Source organism: Pan paniscus, chromosome 6, assembly GCF_029289425.2.
Source record: "Pan paniscus chromosome 6, NHGRI_mPanPan1-v2.0_pri, whole genome shotgun sequence".
NCBI classification, from domain to species: Eukaryota; Metazoa; Chordata; class Mammalia; order Primates; family Hominidae; genus Pan; species Pan paniscus.
The window spans coordinates 178,263,698-178,288,239 of NC_073255.2; the positions used below are offsets into that span (position 1 = coordinate 178,263,698).

A 24,542-nucleotide genomic window follows, 5' to 3' on the forward strand; every position below is an offset into this window, starting at 1 on the left:
TTGTGGGAAACACACCTACTCCTCCTCACCTTAGCTTCAGAGCTTCTGGGCGCAAATGTTCCTAGTGAGAGCTGTTAAATAATTGCAGACAGGCAGTTCCAAGAGCCATAACCAAGCCCTCAAAATACCCAGGGTGGTTCATAGAGGGCAGTCTCCTCCAGGAAGCCTTCCTCCCTGAACACCCACCTGGGCGAAGAGCTCTTTCCCTAACCCTGTGGCAGCATGCTGTGTCTCTCATGGTGCTTAGCACCTCTGGATGAAAGTATTGCTTTCCTTGGGATCCTCACAGGCACTAAGCTGTCTTGAAGCACAGGGATTCTGACTTACTCATCTTGGTATCCCAACAACTAGCAGCACCTGGTGAGCAGTAAGTGCTCAACAGGTGCTTACTGGTCTGAACCAAACTAAAGCCTTCCCCCATCCACCTCCACAAGTGGATTCTTAGTGGCTGGTATTAAATTCTTCTTTAGAGGTCCCCAAGACCACGCTCGGATTCAATGATTTTTCTGAAGGACTGACAGAACTCAGAAGAGCTACTATACTCAGGGTTATGCTTTATTACACAGGAAAGATACAGATTACAATCAGCAAAGGTAAAAGACACATAGAGCAGGGTTCAGGGGAGACCAGACGCAAGTGTCCAGTTGTCCCCTCCAGTGGATTTCAACAGACAGCACTAAATTCTCCCAGCAATACTGTGAGAAAACATGGAAGAAGCATTGGCAATCGGGAAGCTCACCTAGCCTTGATGTCCAGGGATTTGTGTGTGTGTGTGTGTTTGCGGGGGTGGTGGGGGGGTGGTGGTAGTCACCTAGGCATGAAGTACCTATGTGGCTAACCTTAGTTACTCGGTCTCCAGCCCTGTCAGAGGTCAAACTGATGACCCATGGCCAAGGTCTCCACCATAAGTCACATTGTTAGCATCAACTATCTAGCATGACCCAAGGTACAGCAGGTGAACAAAGGCATTCTCATCAGGCAAGGTATTCTAAATGATCTATGGAGGTAATTTAGAAGTGATCTATCTCCAGGAGCCAAAGGCCAGAGCTCCCTTGGGATGGGCAGAGTTGGGGTAACCCAAGCCCAGAGCTGAGTCAACCCTCTACTACACACTGAGCTATGTGCTGAGTCAGAGCAAACAAAACACACTTCCTGTCCACATCAGAGTTCCTTTCATGTATCCTGTATTCCTTCTCTTTCCCTCTACAGACAAATCCAGCCATGGCCCTCTTTCCCCGGGAAGACCATTATGTCTAGCGGTCTCCTTTCTCTCTGCTTCTTCTCAGGCAGCTCCATGCACCCTTCATAAGAGGCTGGGGACAGGGGGATGAGGGTGGAAAGAGCACAGTACTTGAATCATTAAGCAGGTCTGGATTCAAGTCCTTCCCCATATAAATTGTGCCACTTGGCCTCCTCAACCTGTGTCTTGTAAAAACAGGTATTCCAACACCTCTGTCCCATACCACTTTAGAAAATGGAAGAGTTAGCAAATATGAGAGTGCCTTGCCCAGAATCGTTATTCAGTAACTGTTAGCCTCCCTTCACCTCCCATGCACAGTTAGTCCTTTTTCTTTGTTAAGCAGATTCTATATCTTGCCCTTCTTCTTTTTTTTTTTTTTTTTTTTTTTTTGAGATGGAGTCTCACTCTGTCGCCCAGGCTGGAGTGCAGTAGCACAATCTCAGCTCACTGCAAGCTCCGCCTCCCGAGTTTAAGTGATTCTCCTGTCTTAACTTCCCGAGTAGCTGGGATTCCAGGTGCCCACCATCACGCCTGGCTAATTTTTGTATTCTTAGTAGAAACAGGGTTTTACCACGTTGGCCAGGCTGGTCTCGAACTCCCGATCTCAGGTGATCCACACGTCTCGGCCTCCCAAAGTCCTGGGATTACAGGCATGAGCCACCATGCCCAGCCTAAGAAGTATTTTAATACTGAAACCTGTCCAGTGCTTAGTGTCCCACACGTACCCCACTCACCACACCCAAAGCTGACAGCAGATGTACAGTGGATTTATTAATATTTTAAGTGAAAACACATTTATTGTATTCAATCACTGTTTAGTCTTTGCAACTATCCTATACAGGTATACAGCTATGTGTAATAAAATCATGCTTTGAAATATTTTTAATTCAGGAGAAGAGAAAATCTGGGATTGAAAATACTCATTCCCTCTGCAGAACTTTCCTTTGCTAGGAGTGATAGAAATGTTCTAGAACCTTGCTACTCCTCCACGGGTGATTCTCGGACCAGGAGCATCGGTATCACTTGAGATCTTGCCAAAAATGCAAAATCTTAGGTCCAACCTCAGATCTACTGAATCGAAATCTTCATTTTAACATGATCCCCAAAGGATTTGTGTACACTGGTCTGGAACATTCATTTACCTAGGTGTGGTTTGAAAGATTGCTTCAACACTTCTGCTAGGTTTTTGTTTTTGTTTGTTTGTTTGTTTTTGAGATAGAGCCTTGCTCTGTCACCCAGGCTGGAGTGCTGTGGCTTGATCTTGGCTCACTGCAACCTTGACCTCCAGGGTTCAAGCGATTCTCCTGCCTCAGCCTCCTGAGTAGGTGGGACTACAGGTGCACACCACTACGCCTGGCTAATTTTTGTATTTTTAGTAGAGACGGGATTTCACCATGTTGGCCAGGCTGGTCTCAAACTCCTGACCTCAGGTGATCCGCCCGCCTCGGCCTCCCAAAGTGCTGGGATTACAGACGTGAGCCGGGCTCAGCTGCTAGTATATTTTATCTAGAATAATGATCACATAGGACTTCAAAAGACAATGAAAAAAAAAATCAGTCTAAGGTTTCAAAGCCACACCAGAAAAAGCATCAATTTAAACTAATGTCCATAGAAAAACCCTTCCTGCTGGGTCTAACTCTGGTTTTTAGGGTAAGTACCAGGGGAACAAGGCCTAATGAGCAGGTGTCAGGGAAGCATTGACTCTATAGTAGCCTGAGAGCAGGTGTGCATAAGACCACATGGGTTTCAATCACCACAGGAGAGCAGGCTTGGGTAGTCCCAGGAGAGGAGCTTGCTTTTGCCTCTTCCTGAGAAAGCCCGGACCATGTGACCAAGTAGATCTGAAGGATGAGGGAACTGGAAGCCATCATCCTCATTGTCACTTCTTTTGTGTTCTTTGTAAGCTAGATTGCAAAGATTTCATTCATGACAGTTTAACTCACGGTTACACATAAGGACTCTGGAGTCAGACCACTTGAGCTCAAACTTGGCACCATCTGCTAGTGTTGTAACTTTGGGCAAGATATTTAGCCTCTGTGTGCCTCGCTTTCCTCCTCAACAAGTGGGGATAATAAAATAATACCTGCCTCACAACATTGTTGTGAGGATACAGTGAGTTAATCTCAGCCACATGCTTAAAACACTGCTTAGCATATTAGTAGATACCATATAAGTATTTATTATTAAATAGTTTAAAATATCAGTGGCCTGTGCAAAGTCCCACTGGCTAATGAGGTGATGTGACTCTGCAGCTGCGTCTTAAAGCAGATCCTTCATAAAGAATACCAGTGGGAAAGGATTTTCTGTGGAATAGCACTTTGAAGTCGATGATGGTGCAGGTCATCTGGAGTTAGTGGGGAAGGCCTTTCTCCATGTCTGGTGGCATCACTGGCTGGGCCTGGAGCTACCCATGTCAGGGTGTGATGCCACTGATTGGGCTGCAGCCCCTACGGTGATAATATCCACAGTTCCATCCCCTGTCCGGTGGCTGGGACTGCAGTTGGACTCCCTCTACATTCACAATGTACTTCAATCTCTCAGTTGTGTTAGGGGACCAATAAAGAACCCTGCTTTAGCTTGTATGTTCATTGCAGCACTATTCACAGTAGCAAAGATATGGAAGCAACCTACATGTCCATCAACAGATGATTAGATAAAGAGAATGTGGTGGTGCATATACCCAACGGAATACTATTCAGCCATGAAAAGAATGAAATCATACCTTTTGTAACAACATGGATGGAACTGGAGGCCGTCATCTTAAGTGAAACAAGTCAGATGCAGAAAGACAGACACCATGTGTTCTCACCTATAAGTGGGAGTTAAATAATGTGTACACATGGACATAGAATGCAGGATGATAGACAACGGAGACCCAGAAAGGTGAGGGGGTGGGAGGGGAGTGGATGATGAGAAATTACTTAATGGGTACAATGTACATTATTCAGGTGATGGATACCCTTAAAGCCCTGACTTCATCGCTAATCAATGCATGTAACAATATTACACTTGTATCCCACAAATTTACACAAATTTTAAAAAAGAGCCCTGCTTCAGGACCCTGTCTGCCCCCAGTGAGGTGGAAATGACTGTGAAATGAGTCTTTCATATACCTTCAGAGTCCATCTTGTGTTGTCACTGAGGTTTGGAACAAGGGGTTGCCTAGGGTGGGGGACTCCTTAGCTTTTGGTCTCTTGGTTCCCTACACTACTCTTTAAATTTTGGCAATGTGCTACATAGGGTTAAGACTAAGTAAGTAATTCTCCCCCTCCATGGCCTTTAAGCTACAAGAAAAAATTGCAAAAAGAACCAACACTACTTATAAGTAGAATTGTTTTTTAAGCACATATTTTGTGTCAGGCACAGTCCTGGGTTATGGGGATGGAGCATTGACCAGAACAAACTAATCTTTACCCTGAAGTTGCTGACAGTGTCATGTGGGGTAGGGAGAGACCAGTAATGAAATAAGTAGTAGTCAATATCGTAATACGTTATCTGGAAAAAAAGACAAATCAGGGAAAAGGAATGGAGGTGCTAAGGGTGTGGTTTTAAATAGGGACAGATGACATTCTGATAACAACCAGAAGGAGATGAGGGTATGGGGAAAGATCTGCACTCTAGGGACACAGATGCTGTGGTCCCTGGGTCAGACTTTAGGAACACAAGCAGAGGGAGGAGGAATGGGGAAGAGAGCAACAGAGCCCATTCCAAGTCAAATGTTCGCTGCAACTTCATGCCAACATGCTGTTTACACAAACTGTGGGACTCAAATTGGGGTTTTCACCACACTGTGATGCTGCTGAGCCATTTTTTACTCTTTTCTTCCTTATAGCTCAGCTTCTTAGTAAGAGATGGACCTACCAAGGGACATGCAGTTTCCTTTGGCTCCTTTCAGCCCTGAAAGTGAACCACTGAGACTGGTATTCAAGTATCTTTTTGAATGGAATTAGCCTATCTGGCACAGTAAAACCCAGTTCACCAAAGGTCTTCTGCCCTCTGTATTAACACGTGTTCTCCATCCACGACAATGGAATTCCATTGTTGTGTACTTCAGGAATCACAAATCATTTTAGTGGCTTAAAAGACTTTGAGCCAGGTGCGGTGGCTCACACCTGTAATCTCAGCACTTTGGGAGGCCGAGGCAGGCAGATGACTTGAGGTCAGGAGTTCAAGACCAGCCTGGCCAACATAGTGAAACCCCGTCTCTACTAAAAAATACAAAAATTAGCCTGGTGTGGCGGCGCATGTCTGCAGTCCCAGCTACTCAGGAGGCTGAGGCAGGAGAATCACTTGAACCCGGGAGGCAGAGGTTGCAGTGAGCCGAGATGGCGCCACTGCACTCCAGCCTGGGTGATTAGAGTAAGACTCCGTCTCAAAAAAAAAAAAAAAAAAAATTGTGGACTTCACGACCTCCCTTGCTCACAAGGATTATCTCTGCTTGAGAAGAAAAAGGAAACATTTCAAAAAATGTAAAATATAAACGTTCAATTAAGACAAACTTTTCTTGTTCTGCGTGCTCCTTCCCCGCAGTGGCATCTTTGGAGTTAGTTTTCTTAATCTTTTCAGCAGTATCCAAATTCCTTGGGTGTTTACCACCATAATTGGTGGTTTTAATAACCTGATAAATGCTCTAAAATTGTAGGCCTTAAAAGATAATTATCTCTGAGGTTCATATACTAGAACAGTGAAGGGTTGGGACCTAAAAAAAAAAAAACTTTGATAATCTATATCTACAAGGTGAGTGGGAAGAATCTCCATAAGGCACTGCTTTAGAAGGTAAAATGATGCTTATGCAAAGTAGTTCTCATTAATTCTGAACCAAATGGTCATAAAAACAAAATGGCCTTCAGAAAGTACTCTAGCTATCCAAGCTTGAGAATTTGGTTTCTAGCCCCCAGAGGTCTGCCTTTTAATATAACTTTCAAATGCTGAAGGATTGAGCTTCATCTACACTAAAATTAGGACTAAGCAAAAATAAAATCTATCCTTAGCTATTTTGGAGGCCAAGTGTGGATTCATCCTATTGGATATTGCATGGCTTGGAATATGCATTTTCTTTTTTTTTCTTTTTTTCTTTTTTGAGACAGAGTCTCGCTCTGTCACCAGGCTGGAGTGCAGTGGTGCAATCTTGGCTGACTGCAACCTCTGCCTCCCGGGTTCAAGTGATTCTCCTGCCTCAGCCTCCCGAGTAGCTGGGACTACTTGGGAGGTGCATGCCACCATGGCCAGCTAATTGTTGCATTTTTAGTAGAGACGGGGTTTTACCATGTTCGCCAGGATGGTCTTGATCTCTTGAGCTCGTGATCTGCCTGCCTCAGCCACCCAAAGTGCTGGGATTACAGGCATGAGCCACCGCGCCCGGCCTGCATTTTCTTCTGGAACAACCCAGTTCCTCTGATACTGAAGACTTTTCTGAAACTAAAATATGCAAAGACTTTTAAGTCATTTTAGAAAAAAAAAAAAAGATGTCAGTTTATCTGCACTAAGAACTGCAATTTAAAAAACCAAAGGATTCTTAACTTTAATTTTTTTTCCCCGTTGGAGAAAATAAGGAAAAGGCAAAAGAATAAGGAGGAGGAGAAGGAGAAGGAGGACGGAGGAGGAGGAGGAGAAAGAAGTAAGAAGTAGGGGGCATCTGCAATATCCTACCACCTAAAGATAACCACCATTAACATTTTGACATACTTTTTTCTGGTTGTTAAAATATTTGTAATCATGTCGAATACACAGCATAAGTGTTTTTACATACTGGCTTGTAAAAATCAGGGGCATTCTCTTCTTTGTGCTGAATATTTCATCCTTCCATCTCTTATCATCTTCCTGCTTCAACATCAAAATACTTCAGCTTGAAAAGAGGCCAGACTTTGAGCAGCAGCTCCAGCCTTGATCTGGAAGCCCATCTCAGTTTTAAATCCTGCCTTCAAGTGCATAACAGTGAAGCTCCACTTTTCATTTTGCCCCCTTTTATCCCTTAATAATTAGCACAATTGTTCTGCCAATAGCTAAGATGCCGGTTGGCTTCTTCTCCATCATTTAATGAATTTCCTTATCAGAGCCATTATTAAAGTGCTGCTTTTCCTGTTGTTAGCGATTTTGAAGGATTATATACAGGTTATTCTATTGTGACCTCTTACTTCCCTCATTTCTCTTTCCTTCCTCCTCTCAATCTCTCTCCCTCCTTCTCTCCCCACTCCCTTCATGTATGTCTCTCTCATTCTCTCCCCACTCCCTTCATGTGTGTGTCTCTCTCTTTCTCTCTGTCTCTCTCCTCCCCCCTGCCACAGGCACACACATTTTCCCGTATTCTACCAGCAGAACAGAAGTAAACCTGAATACTCAGTTGGGAAACTTGTGGGAAAGCAGTTGAGAAAAACTGAGGTGTAGGGATTAGATGAGGGCTCAAGATTTTTGCATGCTTTCGTACAAAATAGACTATAATGTAAATAACATCCTCTAGATTTGTGCAGTACACAACCTGGACAATATTCACAGTGGCCCAGTGGTGCAATCTCAAGGCTGAATCCCAACGAAGGTGAAAAGAGCACACAGGAAGCAGAGCTTGATGCTCGCTCATTTGTATAGGGGCTGCTACAAGTGTTAGAGTGAACACATGGATGCGATTGTCTGGTTGCCCTCAAGCAAGCTGCTGTTGCCTATTTGGGAGTATTTGACTTAGTGAGGAGGGGCTCCTAGGAGAGATGATTTGCAGAGTCCATCTGTGAAGAATCAGCCGTGGTCTTCCGCTCCCTCCCCAACCTCCACACTAGCTGTGGAAGCCTGGACTAACTTCATACTCTGACATGGAAACAGTGCTGGTGTTACTATGAATTGTGTCCCTCCAAAAAGATGTTGAAACCTTAAGCCTCAGTACCTGAGAATGTGACCTTATTTGGAAATACGGTCTTTGCAGATGATTAAGTTAAGATGAAGTAATTAGACTTGGCCCCTAACTCAGTATGAAGGGTGTCTGTAAAAAGAGGAAATTTGGACACAGAGACGTGCACATAGGGAGAATGCTAGATGAACATAAAGGCAAAGGCCAGGTGACACATCTATAAGCCAAGGAACCCCAGTGATTGCCAGTAACCACCAGCAGCTTGGGGAGAGGCATGGAACAGATTCTCCCTCACAGCCTCAGGGGGAACCAACCCTGCCAACACCTCCAGAACAGTGAGACAATACATTTCTGTTGTTTAAGCCAACTGCTTTGTGGTACTTTGTCACAACAGCCCCAGCAAGCTCGTACACCTATTGAGTGTGTAGAGAAGCACAGTGTGGAATCTCCTTCTCCAGCGATGCCTTTGTCATTTCAAAGAAGCTTTACCTTTTATGGAGATGGGTCTCCTAACCCCTAACACATCAGCATAAGTTTGCTCCCTTTCTTCAGCAGCTTCCCGTTTACTGAACCCTTGCTAGGTCCTAGGCCTCATGCCAAGAAAGCCCTTTAATGTGTTTTTTAATTCACTCCTCACCATGTCTCTATGCAGAAAGCATGGCTATTAGCTATCTTTGCAGATGAGAAAATGCGCTCAAAGAGGTTAGGTGACATTTCTGAGGTTCACACAGCTGGTATGTAGCAAACCTAGGATTCAAAATCCAGATCTGTCTGCTCCAAAACTCATACTCTTTTTTATTTTTTATTTATTTATTTTTTTTTTGAGGCTGGGTCTTGATCTGTTGCCCAGGCTGGAGTGCAGTGGTGCAGTTATGGCTCACTGCGGCCTTGACCTCCCCAACTCAAGCAATCCTCCCACCTCAGCCTCCTGAGTAGCTGGGACTGCAGGAGCATGCTACCATGCCTGGATCATTTTTGTTTTTAATTTTTAGTAGAGATGGAGTCTCCCTAGGTTTTCCAGGCTGGACTCAAACTCCTGGGCTCAAGTGATCCTCTTGCCTTAGCCTCCTAAAGTGCTGGGATTACATGTGTGAGTCACTGAGCCCAGCCAAAACTCATATTCTTAATGATTATAATGTATTTTCCTTGCCACCATGTAGTTTGTATTTTCAAAATCCTTAAGCATCTTTAAATTTACCTTTTATTTGCTCTCTCTAGATTCTTTTCATAAATCCAAACTTCTTATTTTGTTAAAGACATATTTTTATTGAGGGAAAACACTCCCTATGTTCACCCTATTATAATTTTACTTGACCTGAAATTGGGCAGTTTGAAGTTTTCAGTGACTGATAACATAAGCTTCCATTTTTCGAGCATTTACTATATACCAATCACTTTACATTAATTGTCTCTCTCAATCTCTATACCAAGTCTCATTTTTCAGACATGAGTTTAGGTAATTTGCCAAGGTCACATAGGAAGCGGGGGTCATGTCAGATTTTGACTGTAGAGCCTGCATCTTAACCACTTTGTTTTATCGTATATCGGTTTTTTCCCTACTGAAGAGAATAAACAAGCAAAACATAAAAGCACTTGGAGCCTGGGCCCTGTTGCAGGAATGCCATCGCGTGCCCTTTCACCTGCCTCCTCATTTCTCTCCTGGACCACCACAGTCATCAGCAATCTGCATCCTCCCACTCCACACCCTCCCATTCAGTCTGTGCCCAGCAGCCATATTGAAATGAAATACACATCTGATCACAGCACTCCTAGGCTGAAAACCATTCAATGGCCTGCTGTTGTACTAAGAAGAAAATCTACATGCCTTCTGAGGCCTTCAAGGCCCTATTTCTTCTGACCTTCCCTATTATTGATCCTCATCTGCCTACCTCTCCTTAACGCACTAATCTGACACCACCTCAGTCTAATTCCAGTTCCTCTAGCAATGCCAGCATGTCCTGACCTCTCAATCTCCCCATGTGGTCCCTCTGCTGCTCACAGTCTCCCCATTTTTCCCTCACTCCTAATCATCCTTCAGATCTTGGCTTAAATGACACTTCTTCAAAGGCCTTCCCTGATCCCCCAAACAAAAGTAAATCCTTCTCTCTTAGTCTTAATATCGGACCCTGGCTTTGCAATGCACTTTTATTCTAATTTGCAATTATGTTGTTTGTCTGCTCATTTGTTTTTGTCAGCCTTTCCCACTAAAAACTTACGTTCCACGAGGGCAGGGACTCTGTCTTTAACTCTGCAGCCCCCGAGCCTAGCACAATGCCTGGCACATACTGGCCTGCGAAATGTGTGTGGAATCAATAAATAAAAGGAAGGAGGTCAGCACCTACTAGGAACCACATAGATATGGACCGCTAAAGGCGAGTTTCCATAACAGGACCTCTGAAAAGAGGTGGGAACGACAGAAATGAAAATGGGAATAAATTCTGCTTGTTCCTTCCACCTTTGTTTCATTTTTGAGGTTTCTAGAAACAATGAGCACATCAACTGCCTGATACTATAGCTGAGCTGCTAACCACCCCCTCTTCCTGTTCTCACAAACCCCATTCCTGACTCCTCTCCTCTTGTCCCCAGTGAGAGATGGCCATTCAAACCACCACCTCCCACCTGTGCTTCAAAAATGTATTTTCCTTCCCCACATCTTAGATCTCACTGTTTTCCTCATTTTGCCTCATTTCCTTACAACAAAGAGTCTGGTGATCTTAGAGGATTATTAAAGGGGGAATAAATATTGATGTGTGTGTGTTGCAGTTGTAGGGAAAAGAGGGAAATGTAATGGAAATTGCCAAGTAACGGTTCTGCCTGTTACCTGGTTGCCAAGGTAATTGTGAATCTCTATCTTGCTCTTGACCAGCCATAGGCAGCTGAGAACACTGGTGGTACATGTCTCCCCAGAATCCACCTGAGTCCTCTGCAGGTTGTCTGTGTGACATCTCCCCAACCCCAACTCCCCTCCACAGTCTCTCCCCTCCTCACGACCCTCAGGAAGAAGCAGACTCTTGGCCTGTGATCTTTGAACAGAGACAGGTGGTTGTTAGAGCCCTTGCTATGTTTAAGTGAGAAGATGTTGAGTCTAGATGTGTGCGCACTTGTGTTCGGATGAAGGACAGAGACGATGCCCTACAGACGTTGGAACAGCAGAAATGCAACCTCTTCAAACCTTGAGGACTGTTGACTTCACAAGAGAGAGAAAGTACCCACCCCTCATCCTTCCCAAACTGTTTTTCTACTAAAGCATCCAGCTCATGGAGAAAATAGAGACACGTGGCATCCCTAGCAGCTGGAGCCCACCTGCGGCTGCAGTCCAGGAAGATCTCAATTCTGTCTTCACCAAACCACAAGGAGAACTGCAGGTAATTTTTTTGTTCATTTTCTCCTCCATCCTGTTACACCACCAGCTCCATCACCTTCCGCTGCCCTGACGTGAACATGAAGCAAGGAAGAGAGATGGGCAATGGTCTCTTTTTTTCATCTTCCAAGAGTTTCTAGTAATATTTTTGCTTTCCTGTCAATGCATATCTTCATTTGGCTATTTTCCCTTCCTTCACCTGGTCTAGATCTAGATTTTGATGGAATATACATTTTTCTCTAGAAATACAATTGCTGCCAATACAAATTCAGTAGGGAAAATACTGGGTGTGATTTAGAACCACCTGGTGAGCCTCATTTCTCTAATAAAAATTTCATGGCTCTTGAAAACCTATGTATGCATCCATTATCTCATGTGATATTAGAGCCACCAATGGCCTTGCTTCACTTCCAGAATCACTGGCAAATCTTACTTCTTTCTTCCTTTCCCCCCTCCCCATTTCCCAGTTTTCTAACTAACACGATTATTTTAAAGGAGTATCTGTGAGATTAAAACAAATACTATATTAAGATTATGTGCCTTAAAATGAAAGTAGCTTCTATCTCTACTTCATTTTGAAAAGTACTTATCTACCAAGAGGAGAAGATAAGGATCCCCTGACTCTGCCATTTCTCTTTTATAGAGATAAGAGTAGACAGATTTTGTAACTTTTATTGAATTCGGTGGACACAATGACTTTATAACTATTATATACAAGTTATAGAAAAGTTGACTCTGATTTCAGTTATTGCAACAGGCTTTTTCCTATTCCTTTCTTCTCATCCTCAACACCATCTGAAAATTTTTAGATTTGTATGTCCTTTTTAGCCCTAAAATTCTAAGAAAAAGAGGCAATGAAAGTCAGAGGAGTTATCTAAAGTCACCCAAGGAGAAAGAGACAAATCCAAGACTTGAACTCAGTTCTCCCAACTCTGAACATTTGCTTTCATAACATTTAAAAAATCATATTAAAATTGTTATGAGGCCATTGGAAATTTGAACACCAACTGCACTGAGTATATTAAAAATTATTGTTCAGCCCAGAACAGTGGTTCATGCCTAGAATCCTAGCACTTTGAAAGGCCAAGGTGGGAGGATCGCTTGAGCTCAGGTGTTTGAGACCAGCCTGGGCAATGTAGTAAAACCTCGTCTCTAAGACAAACAAACAAAAAAATTATGTTAATTATTTTAGGAGTGTTAATGATAGCATGAGTATATGTTTTTAAAGAGACCTTATATTTTAAATGTAGACGCTGAGATAGTTATGGGTTAAGTGATAAGATGTCTGGGATTTGCTTCACGATAATATAGGAGGTGAGGAATTGGTTAAGGTACAGAAAAACAAGATAGGTGATAAGTTGATAACTATTGAAGCCGGGTGGTGGGAGCACCATCACATGATTTTCTATATTTTTATATATGTTTGAATTTCCCATAATTAAAGTTTATTAAATAGTAAAAATAAAAACCATGTTTTCCTCATACATCTTTCCAAATAACAGACTATAAGATCCTGATTTTGGGATTTGCATCTCACAGTTATTGCAGGGGACCAACATGTCAAATCCCAAAATAGATTTCAGAGCAGACATGGGGATTAAGAGACCAGCTAAATATTCAGCCACAAATGGGTCATTGCTGAGGGAAGCCAAGAGTCCACTAGAAATGCAGGGAGCATGTCACTAGGTTGCCAAAAATATGCCCAGATTCTGACAGATGTCCCCTCTGAGGAAAGCACAACCGTGCTCTCATCTTCAGTGGAGTCAGCACCCAAGGACCCCTAAAATAGCACCAACAATGCCTTGCTGGTGTGTTAAAGAATAGCAAAAGACATTTTTAGTTTCCTCAACATGATTTTCATTCTTCTTTCTTAGTGCGTTATCAAAGAGAAGCCTTCTTGGGCACCATTAGTGGGTGATAAATTGGTGGAGGTGCTTTAGAGGACAACCTGACAATATCAAGATTTGAAAGGCACTCGCAGAAATTCTCTTTCTGGAAATTTTGCCCCAGTTATATTTATATACAGATACTTACACAAAGATATTCATTGCAGCACTGTTTGCTATAGCAAACATCATAAACAACTTAGCATTCATTCTTGGAAAATGGCAAACATAAATCTGATCGTATAGTGGAATACCATATAGTCATTAAAACAACCAAGGTCAATCTCTGTGTGTTGGTTATAGAAAGACATACAAGATAACCATTAAGCAAAAAACACCAGACATGTAAGTTTGATCTTAGAGGAGACTAGCAGTTTCCAGAAGGTGTGTGAGTTTGTCCTTAGACACAGTTGAGAGTCGCCCTGGACTGGGGGAAGAAAATTGATAGAGCCAATATTCAATCCAGGTGTGTCTGGCCACAAAGACTGTGTTCCTAACCATTCACAGCCTCTTCATGTTTACATACTTGATCTTTTGCAATTCTGGTGGCATGAACTTGGGGATGCGGCCATTCTCTGCAGTGCCCAGCACTTCCTTGGACCTGTGGGCCCCAGAGCTCTCTCAAAAAGAGCTCCTAAGCTCTGGGGCCAGATGGAGCAAGCTAAGCACATGCTCCTATGAAGACCTGGCCCCCAGTGTCAGTCACTGGAGATGTGGCCTCTTGAAGTTTTCCCCTTATAGTTGGGACACAGTGTCCTTGTATTTTTCCCAGGGATTTCTCCTGGGGCAAGATGGAGGAAGCCAGCTCTTGAACTTTTCCCCTTGCTGTCAGTGGCCTGTGAGAACCTGGTATGTGATCCATATAAGGATCTTTCTCCTTGGCATGTCTTTCTTTCAGCTTTCTTTCCTTTGCTTTCTTCAGGAGAGATTAAAAGAAGCTTAAAACCTCTGTAGAAGGGAAAAGAAGACATGACAGAGGAATCATTTTAAAATCACTATGTTTCTCCAAAATATGGAATTACTGCAAAAAAAATGGTCTAAAATCAAAAGAATCCTAGTTTTTCACTTCTGAAAGTCAATGTTGAGTCTCTGTGTTTGACCTATATATTTCCCCATCGTATTCAATATACTGATACATAAAGAAAGCATCTCAGTATGGGGGTAAGGTGGTAGTGGTTCAGACTCCCACAGAGATTTGGTGAAGACAGGGAGAAGATCTTTCACATACAGGCTGAAAACAAGTTCAAAAATCAGGTAGAGGCTACGAGATTGCTGTGGTCAATGTGGGGCTGCAGGCGTGAGCCTGAGGCTGCTCAACCAGTTTTGCTCTTGAAGTCCCAGTAGCCAGCGGTGGAGGTGATGACTTAGACAGTAAGAGCCCTGTACAGGTAGAGAAGCCATCCCTAATAAGATCTGATTGTGAGAGGCTGCAAGTTTTCACAGAGAGAGACCTCAGGCAGGGGATCTTAACCTTGACCAGAAGGTGAGGAGGCAGAACGTGCTTCTAAAATTCTATGCTGAGAGGCCAGAAGGTTGGAGAGAAATTTCTGGCTGAGACAACTCTCCTTCCCTTTTCTCCTTTCTTTCCTCCTGCCTGTTGAAGCAATCAGACAATGGATGGAATCCAAGAAAATGGTTGCCTTTAGCAACCCAAATTCCTTAACTTTAAGTTGTGATTTTCCGTTACTTTGTTACCCCCTTTGGGCTCTCTCTTTTCGAAGTGTGACACACTGAGCATCATATTGAATAGAGATCTAATATAGACTGTAGCCTAGTGATTGCTTCGTGGGCTTTGCATGTCATCCTTCTATAAATACAGTCTGGTATCATTTTGGCTTTTCAGCAACAGCAGTCCACTGCTGCATCCCTCCGTCTGTGGGCAAGCATGACCTCTCTTGTCTTTGTGTTACACCTGTGCCAAATCTCTCCTCCTCAACCCTGATTTTCCATGACTGGCTTCCCTGTCTCTAAATTTACCACTTTCTATATTCCCACTCTTAGAAACTGCGGCATGATATTAGCAGAAGCCAGAGTTATTCAAATCCTTCTCTTTGACTATTGTCTAGAAAGAAAAAACATCTTCAAACTGGAAGGAGCAGAAATAAAGGCTGACGGAGCAACTACAACTCATGGACAAAAGCAGCAGCAGCCTCTTAAAAAGAATGGAGCCTGAAGCTGCAAAGCCCTGGGTTCAAGGGCAAGCTCAGTTTTTTTCATAACCGTGTGAGCTTGGGCAAGTTTTCTTACCTGTGAAAGGAGGCCATTTCACTACCTTATCTCTAAGCTACCTTTTAAAGACTCAAGCATTAATACCCCACCCTGCAATAAGTCCCCTTTTGGAAAGCTTATGGACTTTTGGAGTTCCAGAGTCAGATGGAAGAGACAAAGCCTGACCTGGTTTTCTAAATCTTAGGATATTTTATTAATCTCATTATGTTTGACACCTCATGGAAACAAGAACATGGATATCTTCTACCAATTCCAAGGCTTACATTCTGAACAGGGACTATAGGAATAAGAGGAAAACTCCTTCCCCCATCAGGATATTTTCCAGTTGCCTCCTGGTTTGGCACCATCTTCTCAGGATAGCAGCTTGAGTTATGATCAGGGAAGGAGTGAGTCTGCCCTGTGGCCTTCACCTCTAATTCTGACATGTTTGACCTGGAAGGTCTCCTTCTTCTAAGTCCTTGGCATCTTGTGACAACTAGCTTGGCCTCTTTATACCATGGGAATCATTCATGGCCTTAATATGTTCAGCCTCAAAAGAACAGAAGAATACCAAGATGTATAGAATCTTCAAGTCAACTAGGGAGAAGGTTTAAAGCTTCCTGAGATGAAGATAAGCAGCTTCTCACCAGGTGGCTGTGTTTGATAGTTAAAGATATTTAAGGTGACAAAGTTTGTTCCACTGCCTCATCCTTTAGCATTGGACAAAAATCAGAAGAAGAGTAGTAATCAGTCTCTGACAGCAGACCCTTGCCACTAAAGTGAGGAATCCAGGAGAGCTCTCCTACACTTATTAAGGCCAACCTCAAAAAGTTTATTTTCAAGTCTAAATAACTTTATCTGTGGATGTTTAAAGAACTTGTACTATAGTCTCAAAGTCACAGTTATTAATTTTTGAGGAATCATGAAAGAGATAAATAAGATTGGAGATAGCCATCAGATGGGATGCCAGTCGTGGAAAGTCAGCCTAATATCAATGCCAAGGCATATGCTAAATTAGACTTACTTAAAAAGCAGAGGGTGGTTGGAGGAGACTGTAGAATTTAAAAAAGCTTGCCACCAGTACCACAGCCACCATACGCATGCACCATACTTGCCTTGTTTCATTTAAGTTTTAATAGATTATTTGGCTGGCAAGCTTCAGGGGCTACTGTGCTTAAAAGTATTTCTGTGCTTTAGACAATGTTTTTAAAATGTCATCTGTAAGATCTTTGTGGATAAAATGGTAAAATAAGGGATGTCTGGTAGTATTTCAGTGTACATTTCTAGCTGTTGGTTGATTACCCAATATGAAGGGGGTGACTCTTATTAGAGCTAGTCCTAATCCTTCCAACATTGTCAAAGAGTGGGATAAAAATGGAAAAGACGGCTGCATGTTGTGGCTTATGCCTATAATCTCAGCACTTTGGGAGGCCAAGGTGGGAGGATTGGTTGAGCCCAGGAGTTCAAGACCAGCCTGGGAACCATAGGAAGACCACATCTCTACAAAAAAAAAAAAAAAAAAAAAAATTCAGCCAGACATTGTGGTGCATGCCTGTAGTCCCAGCTACTCAGGAGGCTGAGGTGGGAGGATTGCTTAAGCCTGGGAGGTCGAGGCTTCAGTGAGCCATTTTCAAGCCACTGTACTCTAACTTGGGTGACAGAGTGAGACCCTGTCTTAAAAAAACCAACAAAAAAAACCCCACAAAAGATATGTATATCGAATTTGCCAGTGACCTTAAGCCAGGAAGGATTGCTAATGTCTTCACTGACAGCATCAAATTTAACGTGATTTTTGTCAGACTTTACCTTGAGTTAAAACAAAAATATATATAAAGTTCCTACCATTTGAGTTCAAGATCAATCACACACATGAAGAATGGGAGAAAAGCAGCTTGGCAGAAATCCACATGCAAATATCTTAGCATTTCAGTTGATCACAAACGTAATGTGATGTATCTTTAAAAATAATCCAGTGCAGTGTTTATTTTCTCCAACCAGAAGTAAAGTATTCAAGCACAAAGCATTTTTTTTCTCCCTGTATCTCGTGCTGCTCAAAGACCTGGGAAACTGTGTTCAATTTCTCACCTTTACAATTTTAAGAGAGTTACTGAATAAAACTGTGTATAGAGGAGAGCATCCAGATTGAGAATGATAACGATAACACATTTTTTAAATGGGAGTTTCTTGTTACTATTTAACCAAAATTTATTGACCATCAATTATGTGGCAGGCACTATCATTGTCCCTGGAAATTCAGGGATACACAAGATATGAGCCTATTGTCAAGGTGCTGATAATCTAGGAGAGGAATCAGACAGGTGTACAAGGTGAGGCATAATGAAGCCAATACTGCAGGGTAGGAGCATAAGCCGATGGGAATGGATGGGCAGGTGCAAGTCATTTTGATTGAGAGGCTCAGGAAAACTCAGAGGAAGTGCACTTCAAGAATCATACCTTCCTAAGTTGAAAGAAACCTTTTTCTTAGGGCATATAAAATTGGGAGGAGGGGGTGGATAATGGCTTCTTCTCAAAGATCCCTTTAACTCCAAACTCTATTTTGTATCTGAAGACTGGTCCTTGTACTACAAGGTCACATAGCTGGTTGCAGCCCTCAAGTTAGAATTCTATGGCCGTGTAGTCCTACGGAATTTCATCCCTTTGTTTTTCCTGTGGGCCATTTTTCCCCAATTGCTAAACCTTATTTTGCATGATTTTCTGCTAGAATTCAGCTGGCCAGCCAAATTTAGTATTGCCTGACAGTTTGACAGCCACATACTCAATTCCTTTGTCCAGATCACAAAGCCTCTGACTAGAATAGATCCGCCCTCAACCCAGAGCAGGTGGCTTACCACTAGGTATGTCCCAGGCTGCTTTCCAAAGATCTTTGCCAAGGACAGGATGGGTGTGAAAGGACCTCAGGCTTGTGACGGAAGGAAGTAATAAGCTCGAATGGAAATTCTATTACATTAAGAAAAGGCAGCCATGAAAATAAAGCTAAATAATCCTACTGAGCTCAGCAAGATAAATATATATGTATTTTATCCGTGTTGAAAATAGAGGAAGGAGAAAGAATGGAAGACAACTTGTATAGTTTGTTATCTCTAAAGCATCTACATCTTGTTGCTTGGGAGGGTCTCCAGTAGATGTGCCAACTGGGGCTTCAAGATCAGAATTTGCATTTAGGAAGTTCACTTTCATGGGGTTTATCCATCTGTGTTACAATGGTAGCTGTTCTTCAAGGTGAGGTGGACTCCCACAGGTAGGTCTCAGCAGTGCCCTTCCACGCTGTCTTCATTAGCTCTGGTTCCCTTGAAACTTTGTGGCCAAGAATCAGGTGAAATCTTAAATTTATTAGGAGAAAAAAAAAAAGGAGAGTGAAAATTCAGTCAACAGAGCACGTACTACCACCAAGAACCTCCTAGAATCCACATTCTCTCCACATTTTATAGTCTTCTCCTTATCTACATGATCTCATATTTTCACTATTGGTATAAATGGGATGATTAATACACTGTGATGGTCTAATTTTATGTGTCAACTTGGCTAAGCCATGGTGCCCAGATATTTGGTCAAACACCAGTCTGAATGTTGCTGTAAAAATATTTTTTTAAAGATGAGGTTAATATTTAAATCAGTAGACTTTGAGTAAAACAAATTACCCTCTGTAATACAGGTGGGCCTCATTTAATCAGTTGAAGAAATCCTTACTTGAAAACAGAGTGAAGTCCCCAGAAGGAGAAGGGAATTCTGCCTTAGATTGCCTCTGGACTCAAGTCACAACATTAACCCTTCTATGGGTCCCCAGCCTGCCAGGTTACCCTGCAGGTTTTTGGACTTGCCCCAGCCTCCACAATTATGTGAGTCAATTCCTTAGAATCAGTCTCTCATGCTCTCTCTCTCTCTCTCTGTCCCCAGATAAAATCTCACCTGCTACTTAGCAGAGGAAAACTAGGCTCCAGATGTAAACTCCTTTCACTTTCCACTCCTATACTCAAGGAATCACCTGGGCTTGCACGTGTCCTCACCTTGTACCTTCAAAGCTAAGAGAAGATGACCCATTTTCTGTTCTGAGTTGGTCTGTCCACCTGTGCTCTTGATCTGAACCCTTCCCATCTTCCCCAAAACCGAGACCTTGCTTCATCTGTTATCCCCTTTCCAGTACTTACAGCTGTGCATCCACTGCCTTCCGTAATACTTAAAAGCATGCTCGAATATCTCCCATGTTTTACAAAAATAAGCAAAACACCATCTCTTTGAACGCCTTATCTCTCTCCTTTCCTTCACAGCTAAGCTCCTCATGCTAATTTTTCCCACTGTCATCTCCCATTCACTCTTCAACCTGCTACATTCTACCTTTCACCCCTCACCATGCCATTAAAATTTACTCTGCCAAAGGCACTGATGATCCTTAGTTGTCAAATCCAGGGGTTGCTTTTCAGTCCTGACTTTGCCTGGCCTCTGTGCAGCCTTGGACACTGACCACTCCCTCTTTGGACTTCTCCACTCCCAGATACTATGACTCCATCTCTCCTGGTTTTTCCAAGTGAGAGATTCATACTGTGGTGGCAGAAGAGATCATCTTAGATGGTACAAGGTCTCAACTAGAGCTGCGTATGCTGCGTAAAATTGTACCTTCTGTATCTGAGCCTTCAACACTAATAAAACACAAGTTTTATAGTGAGAAAGTTGATGCTTTTTAAATTTTCTTCTAATTTTTCTGATTCAAACAAAGAGAAAGTCTCAGTTTCATATTAGTATGTCTTTAACACCTCTCTAACACTTGCTCATCTTCGTTTTCTAAAAACAGAGAGAGAGCAGTCTAGATGTAGAGCCTTCTCTGGCCAATAGTTACCAGCAGAAATGTAGAAAAGGAGGTTTTGGTTTTTCATTTCCATTGGTAGATATTTTAAGATTACTTTCTCTTTATGACAATTGATACTACTTTCTCATCTATTATAGGGATAACATGTTCCCTTTCAAAACTTACAAAACAAAGAGAACTGAATGGAGAAAAAAATCCCCAGAAAATCATAGCACAGGTGACATGAGCCTGGGGTTTGCAAATGCCCGAGGTTCGGGAAACGTGGCCTTCCCTGTCAGTGTTTCTCAGGACTCTGACCTTGGCCTCCTCTCATGCCATACAATCTTCCTGCGATTTCTCATCTAGTCCCATAAATTCAATGATCTCTGATAAAATGCTGACCTCCAAATCTCTCTGTAGCTCTCTCCAGAACTGTCTGTCAATACAGATTTAACCACCTCTGGGATATCCCCATGAGATATCCCACAGGTGTGTCAAATCATTGTCCTCCTTCCCTCCCTGCATTCCCTGTCTCAGTGAATGGCACCAGCCTGTCAACTAAACTGAGCAATTTGGAGTCATCCTTGGAACCTCCTTCTGCCTCACCACCACCCAATATCCAGAGTGCCTGAGTCTTTATGCACTGAAGTGAGTCCCCTCTTTTCTCTCCTCTGTGCTGCTGCCTTAAGGTAGTCTCATCATCTCTTGGAAGGGTCCACCATGTGCAACCTCTGCTAAGCTTTTGGGGCGCTGATTTTCCCCACATACAAAAACAAATGGGCCATATGAAGAGTGCGTCTAGATCTGAGATCCACAGATGGGCCCCATGGGAGTCTTGAAATTGATTGCAAACCTTTCTGTGAGTGACCATGAATGCATTTCTCTAGGATAAGAGCCCATGACTGTCCAGATCCTCAGAGAGACTTTTGAGGCTAAGTGGGGAGCCCTTTCTCAACAAACAGAACCGTCATGCAGATTAACAAGGAGACTGAGTGAGACATGGGTTGCACTTAGGATTCTCTAGCCCTAGCCTCAACCAGGCTTTGCTTTGGGAGGTTCTCTCACATCTGCATCGCTCACCCAACAAACACCTACCTTTTGAAGCCCTCAGCCTCTGTATAATGGCACACTGCTTAGATAATAACCTTAGCTGTTTGGGGTGTCTCCCTCTTAGATGTGTAAAGAAGATAATGAGGGAAGATAGATGCTTCTATGAAGGGAAAAATGCAGAGTTAGAATGCCACAGGCAACTCTTTCAAAATATTCTTCAAAACCCCAGTTAGAGTATTCAGGGCCTTAAGGGAGCCATGAGGAACACATGTATCTGTCCCTCACCATTACAGGGAAGGAGTGTGGGGTTGTGTGTGTATTTGGTCATCATTATAACAAAAATAAAAACTACCCTTTCTGGAGTTTACTATTGCCAGGTACTGTGCAAAACCACTCTACGGTATATGTTCTGTTACTATCCACATTTAACAGATAAAGATACTGAGATTTGGAGTAATTAAATAACTTGTCCATAGTCCCAAGGCTAGTAAGTTACAGAGTTGGAATTCAAGTGCATATCCTAACCATTTTGTTATGCTAACAAAAGCATAATCAATTTTTCAAAGTTTATTTATATCTACTACATCAACTGCAAAACAAAAGTCACAGTTCAATTTGTTCCATGCATTGCAAATATTTTACCCAAGATAGAAAAAAAATACCTACACTATCATATTCAAAGGCCTGGTACCCCACCCACTTGGAAACATTTTAGTCAGACTATGTTTACGAGTTTTGGGAGGTTAGGGGGATATAGATTAAGTCGCTTGCCCCATTATTGATTAAATGATGGCACAGAGGCAAACTTTAAATCATGGACTGTCATGCAAAGGTTTTTGCGAAAGCCTCCAGCATATTGGGAATGCAGGAGGGGCTCTGCCATGCCAAGGCTACAGGGATCTTCAGGGGGCAGTCCAGACCCACACCACCTCTCCCAGTCTTGTCCCCACTCTCATATCCTGCTAGTGTTCCAGTGACTACTAAGGTTCAGAAAAGAGGCCGGGGTTGGTGTCCATAGAACAGAGCCAGCTTTAATGCCTGGAGGTTTCCAATAATTATGAAGAGAATCCCCCAGGCATCACCAGTCCAATGGGCTAAATCCGAGGGAACTCTAAAGAGAAAGGTTAAGACAGCTGGTCATAGGCATCAGGAAGACATATAAGAAATATAGCTGGCTGGTTGTGGTGGCTCACGCCTGTAATCCCAGCACTTTGGGAGGCCAAGGCAGCTGATCACCTGAGGTAGGGAGTTCGAGACCAGCCTGACCAATATGAAGAAACCCCGTATCTACTAAAGATAAAAAATTAGCTGGGCATGGTGGTGCATGCCTGTAATCCCAGCTACTCGGGAGGCTGAGGCAGGAAAATCGCTTGAACCCGGGAGGCGGAGGTTGCAGTGAGCTGAGAGCGTGCCATTGCACTCCAGCCTGGGTAACAAGAGCGAAACTCAGTCTAAAAAAAAAAAAAGAAAAAAGAAAAAAGATAAAAAGACAGCCATTACTGGCACAACATAAATGGTAATAATCACTATCATTTATTGAGCACTTACTGGGTGCTAGGTACTGTTCCAAGGAATTTAATGTTTAATCTACCAACAAGTATGGAAGAGACCAAATTCATTTCTTTTTCCTCCTAGACACAGAGACTTCATTTCTCAGCCTGCCTTGACATAAGTGGGTCCGGGGTATTGTGCAAAGTGTATTGCCTTTAGGTCTGATCCATAACCCCTCCCCTCATCCACCCAGCTCTTCTCCAGATGATCTTCCTCTATCTGGCAGTTAGCAGAACCACAAAATGGAAGGAACATGAACTGAATTTCCATGTGGAAGGTTGCCCATTGAATACTCATTTGGACTATTTTACACATGGAGTTAACCTTTATTATACTAAGCCAGGAAGATTCAAGGGCTCACCTGTTAAAGCAGCTAGAGTCCCTACCTAATTGCACAAGCCCACAAGTAGTGCTATTACTATTGTCATTTTCAAATGAGGCTTTTCAAGCAGAGAGTAGCTTTCCCAAGGCCTCAACGAGTAAGTACCAGAGTCAAGATTCAAATCCAAGCCATTTGGTGCCAAAGCCTATGCTGGTAGCCACTAGTTCTCTCCTATAAGGAGTTGTGGGGATGAATGAGATAATGCATACACAGTGTTAGCATAGTGAAGGAAGCGTGGCCACTGTTAAATAAAGTCAACTCAATGTACTTGTTCATGATTATTATGAATGTCCTGAGGTCCTTCGTAGACTCTTCTTCCAGTCCCATCCTGATGCCCCAACCCTCAATGTGGGGGCACATTTCTGTCACCTGAAGAAAAGGAGCCATGAAAAAATAGGCAAATTTGTATTCTAATAAACCCTAACTCACACCTACTATGTGTCTCTGACCAACTATAGGGAATAAAATATTTGCTACTTTTCTGCTGTCTTTTTCTGTGTGATTATAGCTATATATTGAAGTTTCATGTGCAAGTTGGGGCAATGTATGTATGTGTTGCTTGTAGAATAGGTCTATTTGCACTGTGGCAAAGTTACAGATCTGTCCTGGTCTGGGTTTTTAATCACCAGATTGAAAGAACCTCTTCATACGTATGTGTATCAATTTGGAAGTTAGGGGAATAGCTAATACGATAGAAGACAAAACCCAGACTTCAACTGTTCTCAACAGGCTGGAATGATGAGCAAGAGCCAGGAAGAAATTTAATAGAGAAAAACAAATGGCAGAATTTTAGAAGAAAAGACCTTATAAGTCATTGACTGGAGCCTCTGATTAAATCCTTGAACTAGATAGATTTCCTCCCTCCTGATTTTTACTATTCTAATCACACCTGTTTCTGACGATCTCTGAGTGTGTGAAGAAATTACTGTATCTGTTTAAAAATCTTGTTAAATTCCAATTAAATGAACTGGGATAGCTTAGATTTTTAAACCCCAAGCTTTTAAAGTACATATATCAGAGGCAGACTTGTATTTAATCCCGTGTGTGTGATCTGTACTTTGGAAAGTGTTTAGTGAATACACTTCAGTTTTGTTTGTTATTGATTGGTACAGTAGTTCTGGCAGGGAAACCATGGTGAAGCTACAATTTAACTGGTCATTTTATTTATTTCTGTCACCTGAAGAAAAGGAGCCACAAAAAAATAGGCAAATATGTATTCTAATAAACT

At 42.6% G+C, this 24,542-nt stretch overlaps 1 long non-coding RNA gene across 3 annotated transcripts in view; it reads right to left on the reverse strand.

Moving 5' to 3' along the window:
* Positions 1 to 12,231: 12,231 nt before the first annotated feature.
* LOC106635005 (uncharacterized) overlaps positions 12,232 to 24,542 on the reverse strand; it is a 59,144-nt gene continuing 46,833 nt past the window's right edge. For 2 of the 3 annotated variants that reach the window (XR_010112810.1, XR_010112809.1), the window contains one exon: positions 14,284 to 18,871. This is a non-coding gene — a long non-coding RNA (uncharacterized LOC106635005). The other variant, XR_010112811.1, reaches the window with a different exon arrangement.